The 17,873-nt window shown below is 55.7% G+C and overlaps 1 protein-coding gene across 3 annotated transcripts in view; it reads right to left on the reverse strand.

Moving 5' to 3' along the window:
• Positions 1 to 16,352, reverse strand: part of LOC140410250 (NACHT, LRR and PYD domains-containing protein 3-like) — a 107,428-nt gene extending 91,076 nt beyond the window's left edge. For all 3 annotated transcript variants that reach the window (XM_072498216.1, XM_072498215.1, XM_072498214.1), the window contains exon 1: positions 16,266 to 16,352. The gene's annotated coding sequence lies outside the window, so the exon portion shown is untranslated. The remainder of the gene's footprint in view (positions 1 to 16,265) is intronic.
• Between the last annotated feature and the right edge of the window lie 1,521 nt (positions 16,353 to 17,873).

Genomic DNA, 17,873 nt, shown 5'->3' on the forward strand with positions numbered 1-17,873 from the left:
ATCCTCTCCGGGTTACACACTGTCTGATCTCACCGGCTCCATCCTCTCCGAGTTACACACTGTCTGATCTCACTGTCTCCATCCTCCCCGGATTACACACTGTCTGATCTCACTGGCTCCATCCTCTCCGGGTTACACACCGTCTGATCTCACTGACTCCATCCTCCCCGGGTTACACACTGTCTGATCTCACTGGCTCCATCCTCCCCGGGATACACACTGTCTGATGTCACTGACTCCCACCTCCCCGGGTTACACACTGTCTGATCTCACTGGCTCCATCCTCTCCGGGTTACACACTGTCTAATCTCACTGGCTCCATCCTCCCCGGGTTACACACTGTCTGATCTCACTGGCTCCATCCTCCCCGGGTTACACACTGTCTGATCTCACTGACTCCATCCTCCCCGGGTTACACACTGTCTGATCTCACTGGCTCCATCCTCCCGGGTTACTCACAGTCTGATCTCACTGGCTCCATCCTCCCAGGGTTACACACTGTCTGATCTCACTGGCTCCATCCTCCCCGGGTTACACACTGTCTGATCTCACTGGCTCCATCCTCCCCGGGTTACACACTGTCTGATCTCACTGGCTCCATCCTCCCCGGGTTACACACTGTCTGATCTCACCGGCTCCATCCTCTCCGGGCTACACACTGTCTGATCTCACTGTCTCCATCCTCCCCGGGTTACACACTGTCTGATCTCACTGGCTCCATCCTCTCCGGGTTACACACCGTCTGATCTCACTGACTCCATCCTCCCCGGGTTACACACTGTCTGATCTCACTGTCTCCATCCTCCCCGGGATACACACTGTCTGATGTCACTGACTCCCACCTCCCCGGGTTACACACTGTCTGATCTCACTGGCTCCATCCTCTCCGGGTTACACACTGTCTGATCTCACTGGCTCCATCCTCCCCGGGTTACACACTGTCTGATCTCACTGACTCCATCCTCCCCGGGTCACACACTGGCTGATCTCACTGGCTCCATCCTCCCCGGGTTACACACTGTCTGATCTCACTGGCTCCATCCTCCCCGGGTGACACACTGTCTGATCTCAGTGGCACCATCCTCCCCGGGTTACACACTGTCTGATCTCACTGGCTCCATCCACCCCGGGTTACACACTGTCTGATCTCACTGACTCCATTCTCCCCGGGTTACACACTGTCTGATCTCACTGGCTCCATCCTCCCCGGGTTACTCACTGTCTGATCTCACTGGCTCCATCCTCCCCGGGTTACACACTGTCTGATCTCACTGGCTCCATACTCCCCGGGTTACACACTGTCTGATCTCACTGGCTCCATCCTCCCAGGGTTACACACTGTAAGATCTCACTGGCTCCATCCTCCCCGGGTTACACACTGTCTGATCTCACCGGCTCCATCCTCTCCGAGTTACACACTGTCTGATCTCACTGACTCCATCCTCCCCGGGTTACACACTGTCTGATCTCACTGGCTCCATCCTCTCGGGGTAACACACCGTCTGATCTCACTGACTCCATCCTCCCCGGGTTACACACTGTCTGATCTCACTGGCTCCATCCTCCCCGCGATACACACTGTCTGATGTCACTGACTCCCACCTCCCCGGGTTACACACTGTCTGATCTCACTGGCTCCATCCTCCCCGGGTTACACACTGTCTGATCTCACTGGCTCCATCCTCCCCGGGTTACACACTGTCTGATCTCACTGACACCATCCTCCCCGGGTCACACACTGTCTGATCTCACTGGCTCCATCCTCCCCGGGTTACACACTGTCTGATCTCACTGGCTCCATCCTCCCCGGGTTACACACTGTCTGATCTCACTGACTCCATCCTCCCCGGGTTACACACTGTCTGATCTCACTGGCTCCATCCTCCCCGGGTTACACACTGTCTGATCTCACTGGCACCATCCTCCCCGGGTTACACACTGTCTGATCTCACTGGCTCCATCCTCCCCGGGTTACACACTGTCTGATCTCACTGACACCATCCTCCCCGGGTTACACTCTGTCTGATCTCACTGGCTCCATCCTCCCCGTGTTACACACTGTCTGATCTCACTGGCTCCATCCTCCCCGGGTTACACACTGTCTGATCTCACTGGCTCCATCCTCCCCGGGTTACACACTGTCTGATCTTACTGGCTCCATCCTCCCCGGGTTACACACTGTCTGATCTCACTGGCTCCATCCTCCCCGGGTTACACACTGTCTGATCTCACTGGCTCCATCCACCCCGGGTTACACACTGTCTGATCTCACTGGCTCCATCCTCCCGGGTTACACACTGTCTGATCTCACTGGCTCCATCCTCCCCGGGTTACACACTGTCTGATCTCACTGGCTCCATCCTCCCTGGGTTCCACACTGTCTGATCACACTGGCTCCATCCTCCCCGGGTTACACACTGTCTGATCTCACTGGCTCCATCATCCCCGGGTTACACACTGTCTGATCTCACTGACTCCATCCTCCCCGGGTTACACATTGTCTGATCTCATGGCTCCATCCTCCCCGGGTACACACTGTCAGATCTCACTGGCTCCATTCTCCCCGGGTTACACACTGTCTGATCTCACTGACTCCATCCTCCCCGGGTTACACACTGTCTGATCTCACTGGCTCCATCCTCCCCGGGTTACACACTGTCTGATCTCACTGGCTCCATCATAGAATTTACAGTGCAGAAGGAGGCCATTCGGCCCATCGAGTCTGCACCGGCTCTTGGAAAGAGCACCCTACCCAAGGTCCACGCTTCCACCCTATCCCCATAACCCAGTAACCTCACCCAACACTAAGGGCAATTTTGGACACTAAGGGCAATTTATCATGGCCAATCCACCTAACCTGCGCATCTTTGGACTGTGGGAGGAAACCGGAGCACCCGGAGGAAACCCACGCACACACGGGGAGGATGTGCAGACTCCGCACAGACAGTGACCCAAGCCGGAATCGAACCTGGGACCCTGGAGCTGTGAAGCATTTGTGCTAACCACTATGCTACCGTGCTGCCCGTCCTCCCCGGGTTACACACTGTCTGATCTCACTGACTCCATCCTCCCCGGGTTACACACTGTCTGATCTCACTGGCTCCATCCTCCCCGGGTTATACACTGTCTGATCTCACTGACTCCATCCTCCCCAGGTTACACACTGTCTGATCTCACTGACTCCATCCTCCCCGGGTTACACACTGTCTGATCTCACTGACTCCATCCTCCCCGGGTTACACACTGTCTGATCTCACTGACTCCATCCTCCCCGGGTTACCCATGTCTGATCTCACTGACTCCATCCTCCCCGGGTTACCCATGTCTGATCTCACTGGCTCCATCCTCCCCGGGTTACACACTGTCTGATCTCACTGGCTCCATCCTCCCTGGGTTACACACTGTCTGATCTCACTGTCTCCATCCTCCCCGGGTTACACACTGTCTGATCTCACTGGCTCCATCCTCTCCGGGTTACACACCGTCTGATCTCACTGACTCCATCCTCCCCGGGTTACACACTGTCTGATCTCACTGGCTCCATCCTCCCCGGGATACACACTGTCTGATGTCACTGACTCCCACCTCCCCGGGTTACAGACTGTCTGATCTCACTGGCTCCATCCTCTCCGGGTTACACACTGTCTGATCTCACCGGCTCCATCCTCTCCGAGTTACACACTGTCTGATCTCACTGTCTCCATCCTCCCCGGATTACACACTGTCTGAACTCACTGGCTCCATCCTCTCCGGGTTACACACCGTCTGATCTCACTGACTCCATCCTCCCCGGGTTACACACTGTCTGATCTCACTGGCTCCATCCTCCCCGGGATACACACTGTCTGATGTCACTGACTCCCACCTCCCCGGGTTACACACTGTCTGATCTCACTGGCTCCATCCTCTCCGGGTTACACACTGTCTGATCTCACTGGCTCCATCCTCCCCGGGTTACACACTGTCTGATCTCACTGACTCCATCCTCCCCGGGTTACACACTGTCTGATCTCACTGGCTCCATCCTCCCCGGGTTACACACTGTCTGATCTCACTGGCTCCATCCTCCCCGGGTTACACACTGTCTGATCTCACTGGCTCCATCCTCCCCGGGTTACACACTGTCTGATCTCACTGGCTCCATCCTCCCCGGGTTACACACTGTCTGATTTCACTGACACCATCCTCCCCGGGTCACACACTGTCTGATCTCAGTGGCTCCATCCTCCCTGGGTTACACACTGTCTGATCTCACTGGCTCCATCCTCTCGGGGGAACAAACCGTCTGATCTCACTGACTCCATCCTCCCCGGGTCACACACTGGCTGATCTCACTGGCTCCATCCTCCCCGGGTCACACACTGTCTGATCTCAGTGGCTCCATCCTCCCTGGGTTACACACTGTCTGATCTCACTGGCTCCATCCTCCCCGGGTTACACACTGTCTGATCTCACTGGCTCCATCCTCCCCGGGTTACACACTGTCTGATCTCAGTGGCACCATCCTCCCCGGGTTACACACTGTCTGATCTCACTGGCTCCATCCACCCCGGGTTACACACTGTCTGATCTCACTGGCTCCATCCTCCCCGGGTTACACACTGTCTGAACTCACTGGCTCCATCCTCCCAGGGTTACACACTGTCTGATCTCACTGGCTCCATCCTCCCCGGGTTACACACTGTCTGATCTCACAGGCTCCATCCTCTCCGAGTTACACACTGTCTGATCTCACTGACTCCATCCTCCCCGGGTTACACACTGTCTGATCTCACTGGCTCCATCCTCCCCGGGTTACACACTGTCTGATCTCACTGACACCATCCTCCCCGGGTTACACTCTGTCTAATCTCACTGGCTCCATCCTCCCCGTGTTACACACTGTCTGATCTCACTGGCTCCATCCTCCCCGGGTTACACACTGTCTGATCACACTGGCTCCATCCTCCCCGGGTTACACACTGTCTGATCTCACTGGCTCCATCCTCCCCGGGTTACACACTGTATGATCTCACTGGCTCCATCCTACCCGGGTTACACACTGTCTGATCTCACTGGCTCCATCATCCCCGGGTTACACACTGTGTGATCTCACTGACTCCATCCTCCCCGGGTTACACATTGTCTGATCTCATGGCTCCATCCTCCCCGGGTTACACACTGTCAGATCTCACTGGCTCCATTCTCCCCGGGTTACACACTGTCTGATCTCACTGGCTCCATCCTGCCCGGGTTACACACTGTCTGATCTCACTGGCTCCATCCTCCCCGGGTTACACACTGTCTGATCTCACTGGCTCCATCCTCCCCGGGTTACACACTGTCTGATCTCACTGGCTCCATCCTCCCCGGGTTACACACTGTCTGATCTCACTGACTCCATCCTCCCCGGGTTACACACTGTCTGATCTCACTGGCTCCATCCTCCCCGGGTTATACACTGTCTGATCTCACTGACTCCATCCTCCCCGGGTTACACACTGTCTGATCTCACTGACTCCATCCTCCCCGGGTTACCCATGTCTGATCTCACTGACTCCATCCTCCCCGGGTTACACACTGTCTGATCTCACTGGCTCCATCCTCCCCGGGTTACACACTGTCTGATCTCACTGGCTCCATCCACCCCGGTTTACACACTGTCTGATCTCACTGGCCCCATCCTCCCGGGTTACACACTGTCTGATCTCACTGGCTCCATCCTCCCCGGGTTACACACTGTCTGATCTCACTGGCTCCATCCTCCCCGGGTTACACACTGTCTGATCTCACTGGCTCCATCCTCCCGGGTTACACACTGTCTGATCTCACTGGCTCCATCCTCCCCGGGTTACACACTGTCTGATCTCACTGGCTCCATCCTCCCCGGGTTACACACTGTCTGATCTCACTGACTCCATCCTCCCCGGGTTACACACTGTCTGATCTCACTGGCTCCATCCTCCCCGGGTTACACACTGTCTGATCTCACTGACTCCATCCTCCCCGGGTTACACACTGTCTGATCTCACTGACTCCATCCTCCCCGGGTTACACACTGTCTGATCTCACTGGCTCCATCCTCCCCGGGTTACACACTGTCTGATCTCACTGACTCCATCCTCCCCGGGTTACACACTGTCTGATCTCACTGGCTCCATCCTCCCCGGGTTACACACTGTCTGATCTCACTGACTCCATCCTCCCCGGGTTACACTCTGTCTGATCTCACTGGCTCCATCCTCCCCGGGTTACACACGGTCTGATCTCACTGACTCCATCCTCCCCGGGTTACACACTGTCTGATCTCACTGGCTCCATCCTCCCCGGGTTACACACTGTCTGATCTCACTGGCTCCATCCTCCCCGGGATACACACTGTCTGATCTCACTGGCTCCATCCTCCCCGGGTTACACACGGTCTGATCTCACTGACTCCATCCTCCCCGGGTTACACACTGTCTGATCTCACTGGCTCCATCCTCCCCGGGTTACACACTGCCTGATCTCACTAGCTCCATCCTCCCCGGGTTACACACTGTCTGATCTCACTGACTCCATCCTCCCCGGGTTACACACTGTCTGATCTCACTGGCTCCATCCTCCCCGGGTTACACACGGTCTGATCTCACTGACTCCATCCTCCCCGGGTTACACACTGTCTGATCTCACTGGCTCCATCCTCCCCGGGTTACACACTGCCTGATCTCACTAGCTCCATCCTCCCCGGGTTACACACTGTCTGATCTCACTGGCTCCATCCTCCCCGGGTTACACACTGTCTGATCTCACTGGCTCCATCCTCCCCGGGTTACACACTGTCTGATCTCACTGGCTCCATCCTCCCCGGGTTATACACTGTCTGATCTCACTGACTCCATCCTCCCCGGGTTACACACTGTCTGATCTCACTGACTCCATCCTCCCGGGTTACACACTGTCTGATCTCACTGGCTCCATCCTCCCCGGGTTACACACTGTCTGATCTCACTGACTCCATCCTCCCCGGGTTACACACTGTCTGATCTCACTGGCTCCATCCTCCCCGGGTTACACACTGTCTGATCTCACTGGCTCCATCCTCCCCGGGTTACACACTGTCTGCTCTCACTGACTCCATCCTCCCCGGGTTACACAATGTCTGATCTCACTGGCTCCATCCTCCCCGGGTTACACACTGTCTGATCTCACTGGCTCCATCCTCCCCGGGTTACACAATGTCTGATCTCACTGGCTCCATCCTCCCCGGGTTACACACTGTCTGATCTCACTGACTCCATCCTCCCCGGGTTACACACTGTCTGATCTCACTGGCTCCATCCTCCCCGGGTTACGCACTGTCTGATCTCACTGGCTCCATCCTCCCCGGGTTACACACTGTCTGATCTCACTGGCTCCATCCTCCCCGGGTTACACACTGTCTGATCTCACTGGCTCCATCCTCCCCGGGTTACACACTGTCTGATCTCACTGACTCCATCCTCCCCGTGTTACGCACTGTCTGATCTCACAGGCTCCATCCTCCCCGGGTTACGCACTGTCTGATCTCACTGGCTCCATCCTCCCCGGGTTACACACTGTCTGATCTCACTGGCTCCATCCTCCCCGGGTTACGCACTGTCTGATCTCACTGGCTCCATCCTCCCCGGGTTACACACTGTCTGATCTCACTGGCTCCATCCTCCCCGGGTTACACACTGTCTGATCTCACTGGCTCCATCCTCCCCGGGTTACACACTGTCTGATCTCACTGGCTCCATCCTCCCCGGGTTACACACTGTCCGATCTCACTGGCTCCATCCTCCCCGGGTTACACACCGTCCGATCTCACTGGCTCCATCCTCCCCGGGTTACGCACCGTCTGATCTCACTGGCTCCATCCTCCCCGGGTTACACACCGTCTGATCTCACTGACTCCATCCTCCCCGGGTTACACACTGTCTGATCTCACTGGCTCCATCCTCCCCGGGTTACACACTGTCTGATCTCACTGGCCCCATCCTCCCCGGGTTACACTGTCTGATCTCACTGGCTCCATCCTCCCCGGGTTACACACTGTCTGATCTCACTGGCTCCATCCTCCCCGGGTTACACACTGTCTGATCTCACTGGCTCCATCCTCCCCGGGATACACACTGTGTGATCTCACTGGCTCCATCCTCCCCGGGTTACACACTGTCTGATCTCACTGGCTCCATCCTCCCCGGGTTACACACTGTCTGATCTCACTGGCTCCATCCTCCCCGGGATACACACTGTGTGATCTCACTGGCTCCATCCTCCCCGGGTTACACACTGTCTGATCTCACTGGACCATCCTCTCCGGGTTACACACTGTCTGATCTCACTGACTCCATCCTCCCCGGGTTACACACTGTCTGATCTCACTGGCTCCATCCTCCCCGGGATACACACTGTCTGATCTCACTGGCTCCATCCTCCCCGGGTTACACACTGTCTGATCTCACTGGACCATTCTCTCCGGGTTACACACTGTCTGATCTCACTGACTCCATCCTCTCCGGGTTACACACTGTCTGATCTCACTGACTCCATCCTCCCCGGGTTACACACTGTCTGATCTCACTGACTCCATCCTCCCCGGGTTACACACTGTCTGATCTCACTGGCTCCATCCTCCCCGGGTTACACACTGTCTGATCTCACTGACTCCATCCTCCCCGGGTTACACACTGTCTCATCTCACTGACTCCATCCTCCCCGGGATACACACTGTCTGATCTCACTGGCTCCATCCTCCCCGGGTTACACACTGTCTGATCTCACTGACTCCATCCTCCCCGGGTTACACACTGTCTGATCTCACTGGCTCCATCCTCCCCGGGTTACACACTGTCTGATCTCACTGGACCATCCTCTCCGGGTTACACACTGTCTGATCTCACTGACTCCATCCTCCCCGGGTTACACACTGTCTGATCTCACTGGCTCCATCCTCCCCGGGTTACACACTGTCTGATCTCACTGGCTCCATCCTCCCCGGGTTACACACTGTCTGATCTCACTGGACCATCCTCTCCGGGTTACACACGGTCTGATCTCACTGACTCCATCCTCCCCGGGTTACACACTGTCTGATCTCACTGACTCCATCCTCCCCGGGTTACACACTGTCTGATCTCACTGACTCCATCCTCCCCGGGTTACACACTGTCTGATCTCACTGGCTCCATCCTCCCCGGGTTACACACTGTCTGATCTCACTGACTCCATCCTCCCCGGGTTACACACTGTCTCATCTCACTGACTCCATCCTCCCCGGGATACACACTGTCTGATCTCACTGGCTCCATCCTCCCCGGGTTACACACTGTCTGATCTCACTGACTCCATCCTCCCCGGGTTACACACTGTCTGATCTCACTGGCTCCATCCTCCCCGGGTTACACACTGTCTGATCTCACTGGACCATCCTCTCCGGGTTACACACTGTCTGATCTCACTGACTCCATCCTCCCCGGGTTACACACTGTCTGATCTCACTGGCTCCATCCTCCCCGGGTTACACACTGTCTGATCTCACTGGCTCCATCCTCCCCGGGTTACACACTGTCTGATCTCACTGGACCATCCTCTCCGGGTTACACACGGTCTGATCTCACTGACTCCATCCTCCCCGGGTTACACACTGTCTGATCTCACTGGCTCCATCCTCCCCGGGTTACACACTGTCTGATCTCACTGACTCCATCCTCCCCGGGTTACATACTGTCTGATCTCACTGACTCCATCCTCCCCGGGTTACACACTGTCTGATCTCACTGACTCCATCCTCTCCGGGTTACACACTGTCTGATCTCACTGACTCCATCCTCCCCGGGTTACACACTGTCTGATCTCACTGGCTCCATCCTCCCCGGGTTACACACTGTCTGATCTCACTGGCTCCATCCTCCCCGGGTTACACACTGTCTGATCTCACTGACTCCATCCTCCCCGGGTTACATACTGTCTGATCTCACTGGCTCCATCCTCCCCGGGTTACACACTGTCTGATCTCACTGGACCATCCTCTCCGGGTTACACACGGTCTGATCTCACTGGCTCCATCCTCCCCTGGTTACACACTGCCTGATCTCACTGGCACCATCCTCCCCGGGTTACACACTGTCTGATCTCACTGGCTCCATCCTCCCCGGGTTACACACTGTCTGATCTCACTGGCTCCATCCTCCCCGGGTTACACACTGTCTGATCTCACTGGCTCCATCCTCCCCGGGTTACACACTGTCTGATCTCACTGGCTCCATCCTCCCCGGGTTACACACTGTCTGATCTCACTGGCTCCATCCTCTCCGGGTTACACACTGTCTGATCTCACTGGCTCCATCCTCCCCGGGTTACACACTGTCTGATCTCACTGACTCCATCCTCCCCGGGTTACACACTGTCTGATCTCACTGGCTCCATCCTCCCCGGGTTACACACTGTCTGATCTCACTGGCTCCATCCTCCCCGGGTTACACACTGTCTGATCTCACTGGCTCCATCCTCTCCGGGTTACACACGGTCTGATCTCACTGACTCCATCCTCCCCGGGTTACACACTGTCTGATCTCACTGACTCCATCCTCCCCGGGTTACACAATGTCTGATCTCACTGACTCCATCCTCCCCGGGTTACACACTGTCTGATCTCACTGGCTCCATCCTCCCCGGGTTACACACTGTCTGATCTCACTGGCTCCATCCTCTCCGGGTTACACACGGTCTGATCTCACTGACTCCATCCTCCCCGGGTTACACACTGTCTGATCTCACTGGCTCCATCCTCCCCGGGTTACACACTGTCTGATCTCACTGGCTCCATCCTCCCCGGGTTACACACTGTCTGATCTCACTGACTCCATCCTCCCCGGGTTACACACTGTCTGATCTCACTGGCTCCATCCTCCCCGGGTTACACACTGTCTGATCTCACTGGCTCCATACTCCCCGGGTTACACACTGTCTGATCTCACTGGCTCCATCCTCTCCGGGTTACACACTGTCTGATCTCACTGACTCCATCCTCCCCGGGTTACACACTGTCTGCTCTCACTGACTCCATCCTCCCCGGGTTACACAATGTCTGATCTCACTGGCTCCATCCTCCCCGGGTTACACACTGTCTGATCTCACTGGCTCCATCCTCCCCGGGTTACACAATGTCTGATCTCACTGGCTCCATCCTCCCCGGGTTACACACTGTCTGATCTCACTGACTCCATCCTCCCCGGGTTACACACTGTCTGATCTCACTGGCTCCATCCTCCCCGGGTTACGCACTGTCTGATCTCACTGGCTCCATCCTCCCCGGGTTACGCACTGTCTGATCTCACTGGCTCCATCCTCCCCGGGTTACACACTGTCTGATCTCACTGGCTCCATCCTCCCCGGGTTACACACTGTCTGATCTCACTGACTCCATCCTCCCCGTGTTACGCACTGTCTGATCTCACAGGCTCCATCCTCCCCGGGTTACGCACTGTCTGATCTCACTGGCTCCATCCTCCCCGGGTTACACACTGTCTGATCTCACTGGCTCCATCCTCCCCGGGTTACGCACTGTCTGATCTCACTGGCTCCATCCTCCCCGGGTTACACACTGTCTGATCTCACTGGCTCCATCCTCCCCGGGTTACACACTGTCTGATCTCACTGGCTCCATCCTCCCCGGGTTACACACTGTCTGATCTCACTGGCTCCATCCTCCCCGGGTTACACACTGTCCGATCTCACTGGCTCCATCCTCCCCGGGTTACACACCGTCCGATCTCACTGGCTCCATCCTCCCCGGGTTACGCACCGTCTGATCTCACTGGCTCCATCCTCCCCGGGTTACACACCGTCTGATCTCACTGACTCCATCCTCCCCGGGTTACACACTGTCTGATCTCACTGGCTCCATCCTCCCTGGGTTACACACTGTCTGATCTCACTGGCCCCATCCTCCCCGGGTTACACACTGTCTGATCTCACTGGCTCCATCCTCCCCGGGTTACACACTGTCTGATCTCACTGGCTCCATCCTCCCCGGGTTACACACTGTCTGATCTCACTGGCTCCATCCTCCCCGGGATACACACTGTGTGATCTCACTGGCTCCATCCTCCCCGGGTTACACACTGTCTGATCTCACTGGCTCCATCCTCCCCGGGTTACACACTGTCTGATCTCACTGGCTCCATCCTCCCTGGGATACACACTGTGTGATCTCACTGGCTCCATCCTCCCCGGGTTACACACTGTCTGATCTCACTGGACCATCCTCTCCGGGTTACACACTGTCTGATCTCACTGACTCCATCCTCCCCGGGTTACACACTGTCTGATCTCACTGGCTCCATCCTCCCCGGGATACACACTGTCTGATCTCACTGGCTCCATCCTCCCCGGGTTACACACTGTCTGATCTCACTGGACCATCCTCTCCGGGTTACACACTGTCTGATCTCACTGACTCCATCCTCTCCGGGTTACACACTGTCTGATCTCACTGACTCCATCCTCCCCGGGTTACACACTGTCTGATCTCACTGACTCCATCCTCCCCGGGTTACACACTGTCTGATCTCACTGGCTCCATCCTCCCCGGGTTACACACTGTCTGATCTCACTGACTCCATCCTCCCCGGGTTACACACTGTCTCATCTCACTGACTCCATCCTCCCCGGGATACACACTGTCTGATCTCACTGGCTCCATCCTCCCCGGGTTACACACTGTCTGATCTCACTGACTCCATCCTCCCCGGGTTACACACTGTCTGATCTCACTGGCTCCATCCTCCCCGGGTTACACACTGTCTGATCTCACTGGACCATCCTCTCCGGGTTACACACTGTCTGATCTCACTGACTCCATCCTCCCCGGGTTACACACTGTCTGATCTCACTGGCTCCATCCTCCCCGGGTTACACACTGTCTGATCTCACTGGCTCCATCCTCCCCGGGTTACACACTGTCTGATCTCACTGGACCATCCTCTCCGGGTTACACACGGTCTGATCTCACTGACTCCATCCTCCCCGGGTTACACACTGTCTGATCTCACTGACTCCATCCTCCCCGGGTTACACACTGTCTGATCTCACTGACTCCATCCTCCCCGGGTTACACACTGTCTGATCTCACTGGCTCCATCCTCCCCGGGTTACACACTGTCTGATCTCACTGACTCCATCCTCCCCGGGTTACACACTGTCTCATCTCACTGACTCCATCCTCCCCGGGATACACACTGTCTGATCTCACTGGCTCCATCCTCCCCGGGTTACACACTGTCTGATCTCACTGACTCCATCCTCCCCGGGTTACACACTGTCTGATCTCACTGGCTCCATCCTCCCCGGGTTACACACTGTCTGATCTCACTGGACCATCCTCTCCGGGTTACACACTGTCTGATCTCACTGACTCCATCCTCCCCGGGTTACACACTGTCTGATCTCACTGGCTCCATCCTCCCCGGGTTACACACTGTCTGATCTCACTGGCTCCATCCTCCCCGGGTTACACACTGTCTGATCTCACTGGACCATCCTCTCCGGGTTACACACGGTCTGATCTCACTGACTCCATCCTCCCCGGGTTACACACTGTCTGATCTCACTGACTCCATCCTCCCCGGGTTACACACTGTCTGATCTCACTGACTCCATCCTCTCCGGGTTACACACTGTCTGATCTCACTGACTCCATCCTCCCCGGGTTACACACTGTCTGATCTCACTGGCTCCATCCTCCCCGGGTTACACACTGTCTGATCTCACTGGCTCCATCCTCCCCGGGTTACACACTGTCTGATCTCACTGGACCATTCTCTCCGGGTTACACACGGTCTGATCTCACTGACTCCATCCTCCCCGGGTTACACACTGTCTGATCTCACTGGCTCCATCCTCCCCGGGTTACACACTGTCTGATCTCACTGACTCCATCCTCCCCGGGTTACATACTGTCTGATCTCACTGGCTCCATCCTCCCCGGGTTACACACTGTCTGATCTCACTGGACCATCCTCTCCGGGTTACACACGGTCTGATCTCACTGGCTCCATCCTCCCCTGGTTACACACTGCCTGATCTCACTGGCACCATCCTCCCCGGGTTACACACTGTCTGATCTCACTGGCTCCATCCTCCCCGGGTTACACACTGTCTGATCTCACTGGCTCCATCCTCCCCGGGTTACACACTGTCTGATCTCACTGGCTCCATCCTCCCCGGGTTACACACTGTCTGATCTCACTGGCTCCATCCTCCCCGGGTTACACACTGTCTGATCTCACTGGCTCCATCCTCCCCGGGTTACACACTGTCTGATCTCACTGGCTCCATCCTCCCCGGGTTACACAATGTCTGATCTCACTGACTCCATCCTCCCCGGGTTACACACTGTCTGATCTCACTGGCTCCATCCTCCCCGGGTTACACACTGTCTGATCTCACTGGCTCCATCCTCCCCGGGTTACACAATGTCTGATCTCACTGACTCCATCCTCCCCGGGTTACACACGGTCTGATCTCACTGACTCCATCCTCCCCGGGTTACACACTGTCTGATCTCACTGACTCCATCCTCCCCGGGTTACACAATGTCTGATCTCACTGACTCCATCCTCCCCGGGTTACACACTGTCGGATCTCACTGGCTCCATCCTCCCCGGGTTACACACTGTCTGATCTCACTGGCTCCATCCTCTCCGGGTTACACACGGTCTGATCTCACTGACTCCATCCTCCCCGGGTTACACACTGTCTGATCTCACTGGCTCCATCCTCCCCGGGTTACACACTGTCTGATCTCACTGGCTCCATCCTCCCCGGGTTACACACTGTCTGATCTCACTGGCTCCATCCTCTCCGGGTTACACACTGTCTGATCTCACTGACTCCATCCTCCCCGGGTTACACACTGTCTGATCTCACTGACTCCATCCTCCCCGGGTTACACACTGTCTGATCTCACTGACTCCATCCTCCCCGGGTTACACACTGTCTGATCTCACTGACTCCATCCTCTCCGGGTTACACACGGTCTGATCTCACTGACTCCATCCTCCCCGGGTTACACACTGTCTGATCTCACTGACTCCATCCTCCCCGGGTTACACACTGTCTGATCTCACTGGCTCCATCCTCTCCGGGTTACACACTGTCTGATCTCACTGACTCCATCCTCCCCGGGTTACACACTGTCTGATCTCACTGACTCCATCCTCCCCGGGTTACACACTGTCTGATCTCACTGACTCCATCCTCCCCGGGTTACACAATGTCTGATCTCACTGACTCCATCCTCCCCGGGTTACACACTGTCTGATCTCACTGGCTCCATCCTCCCCGGGTTACACACTGTCTGATCTCACTGGCTCCATCCTCTCCGGGTTACACACGGTCTGATCTCACTGACTCCATCCTCCCCGGGTTACACACTGTCTGATCTCACTGGCTCCATCCTCCCCGGGTTACACACTGTCTGATCTCACTGGCTCCATCCTCCCCGGGTTACACACTGTCTGATCTCACTGGCTCCATCCTCCCCGGGTTACACACTGTCTGATCTCACTGGCTCCATCCTCCCCGGGTTACACACTGTCTGATCTCACTGGCTCCATCCTCCCCGGGTTACACACTGTCTGATCTCAATGACTCCATCCTCCCCGGGTTACACACTGTCTGATCTCACTGGCTCCATCCTCCCCGGGTTACACACTGTCTGATCTCACTGGCTCCATCCTCCCTGGGTTACACACTGTCTGATCTCACTGGCTCCATCCTCCCCGGGTTACACACGGTCTGATCTCACTGACTCCATCCTCCCCGGGTTACACACTGTCTGATCTCACTGGCTCCATCCTCCCCGGGTTACACACGGTCTGATCTCACTGGCTCCATCCTCCCCGGGTTACACACTGTCTGATCTCACTGGCTCCATCCTCCCCGGGTTACACACTGTCTGATCTCACTGGCTCCATCCTCCCCGGGTTACACACTGTCTGATCTCACTGGCTCCATCCTCCCCGGGTTACACACTGTCTGATCTCACTGGCTCCATCCTCCCCGGGTTACACACTGTCTGATCTCACTGGCTCCATCCTCCCCGGGTTACACAATGTCTGATCACACGCGGAAATTCGCCATTTCTCTGCACATTGTTGATTCAGGAACTAGTCCTTGTCTTAATGTTCTAACAATAATATCACACATCATCACGAATTAAATCCTGCAAATGGTCTTTCAGTTCAGACTTTAACATTAATATTGAAGCTATTTCTAACCTTCGCTCACAAACCGACAAACGGAGAGTTCTGCCGGCGTCGCTGTGGTGAAGGTGGCTCTGAAACAAGCGCGCGCTGGGGAACCCAGCCGAGCGCACGCGCATTGCCGCTTTCACGGTTCTCTGCCTGCCGCCCATCATCTTCAGGGCTCTCACAGGGGGGAGGATTGTGACGTGTCACTGGAGCAGGCCGTCCCGCGCACAGGCAGTTTAACGGCTGGAATGCGTGAAGCCCGAGCGCGCTGCCGTGTGGGCGGGGCTGCCTTCCGACGGTGCAGGCTGCCAATCACCGTTTTGCTGCCAATGAAAGTTCATGTTGATTGGCGGGAGGGGGAAGCAATGGGGAGGATGCAGAGTTGCTCTGGTATCATTTGGACAGGTTGAGTGAGTAGGCAAATGAGTGGCAGATTCTGTATAATTTGGATAACTATGAGGTTAGCCACTTTGGTAGCAAAAACAGGAAGGCAGATTATTACCTGAACGGCTATAAATTAAGAGAGGGGACTGTGCAATAAGACCTGGGTGTCCTCATACACCAGTCACTGAAGATAAGCATGCAGGTACAACAGGTGGTAAAGAAGGCAAATGGTACGTTCGCCTTCATTGCGAGAGGTTTAGAGTGCAGGAACAGGATGTCTTGCTGCAATTATACAGGCCACGCCTGCAATATTGTGTGCAGTTTTGGTCTCCTTATCTGGGGAAGGATGTTCTTGCTCTAGAGAGAGTGCAGCGAAGGTTTACCAGACTGATTCCTGGGATGGCAGGACTGACGTATGTGGAGAGATTGAAATGGTTAGGATTGTATCTGCTGGAGTTCAGAAGAATGAGGGGAGATCTCATAGAAACCCATAAAACTCTTAACAGTACTAGACAGAGTACATAGAACATACAGTGCAGAAGGAGGCCATTTGGCCCATCGAGTCTGCACTGATCTACTTAAGCCGTCACTTCCACCCTATCCCCCCAAAATGGCTCCTAACCTTTTTGGACACTAAGGGCAATTTCGTGTGACCAATCCACCTAACCTGCCCGTCTTTGGATTGTGAGAGGAAACCGGAGCACCCGGTTACATTAACACTGCAATTAAGTTACTGTGAAAATCCCCTTGTCGCCACACTACGCGCCTGTTCGGGTACACTGAGGGAGAATTCAGAATGTCCAATTCACCTAACAAGTCTTTTGGGACTTGTGGGAGGAAACCGGAGCACACGGAGGAAACCCACGCAGATGCGGGGAGAAGGTGCAGCCTTCGCACAGACAGTGACCCAAGATGGGAATTGAACCCGGACCTGTCGCATTTGCAGGAGACGTGTTATCTGAGAGGCTTTCATTAAACCCAAAGGCTGTTTGTGAGACCCATTGATTCAAGGCCTGAGGCCAGGCGTACAAAGGACAGCCAATGATCACAGGAGTGTTAATCTGTCAAGGCAATTGGATTCATGCTTTTTGCTAGCAGCAAACAGCAATGAACAAAGTCTGTGATATCAGAAATCTGTGATTAATGCTGTACATTTACTCTGTATAACCTTTAGAAATGATAATAAACGGGCTGCACGGTGGCTCAGTGGTTAGCACAGCTGCCTCACGGAGCCGAGGTCCCAGGTTCGAT

The sequence above is a fragment of the Scyliorhinus torazame genome, chromosome 4 (genome assembly GCF_047496885.1).
Source record: "Scyliorhinus torazame isolate Kashiwa2021f chromosome 4, sScyTor2.1, whole genome shotgun sequence".
Classification (NCBI taxonomy): domain Eukaryota; kingdom Metazoa; phylum Chordata; class Chondrichthyes; order Carcharhiniformes; family Scyliorhinidae; genus Scyliorhinus; species Scyliorhinus torazame.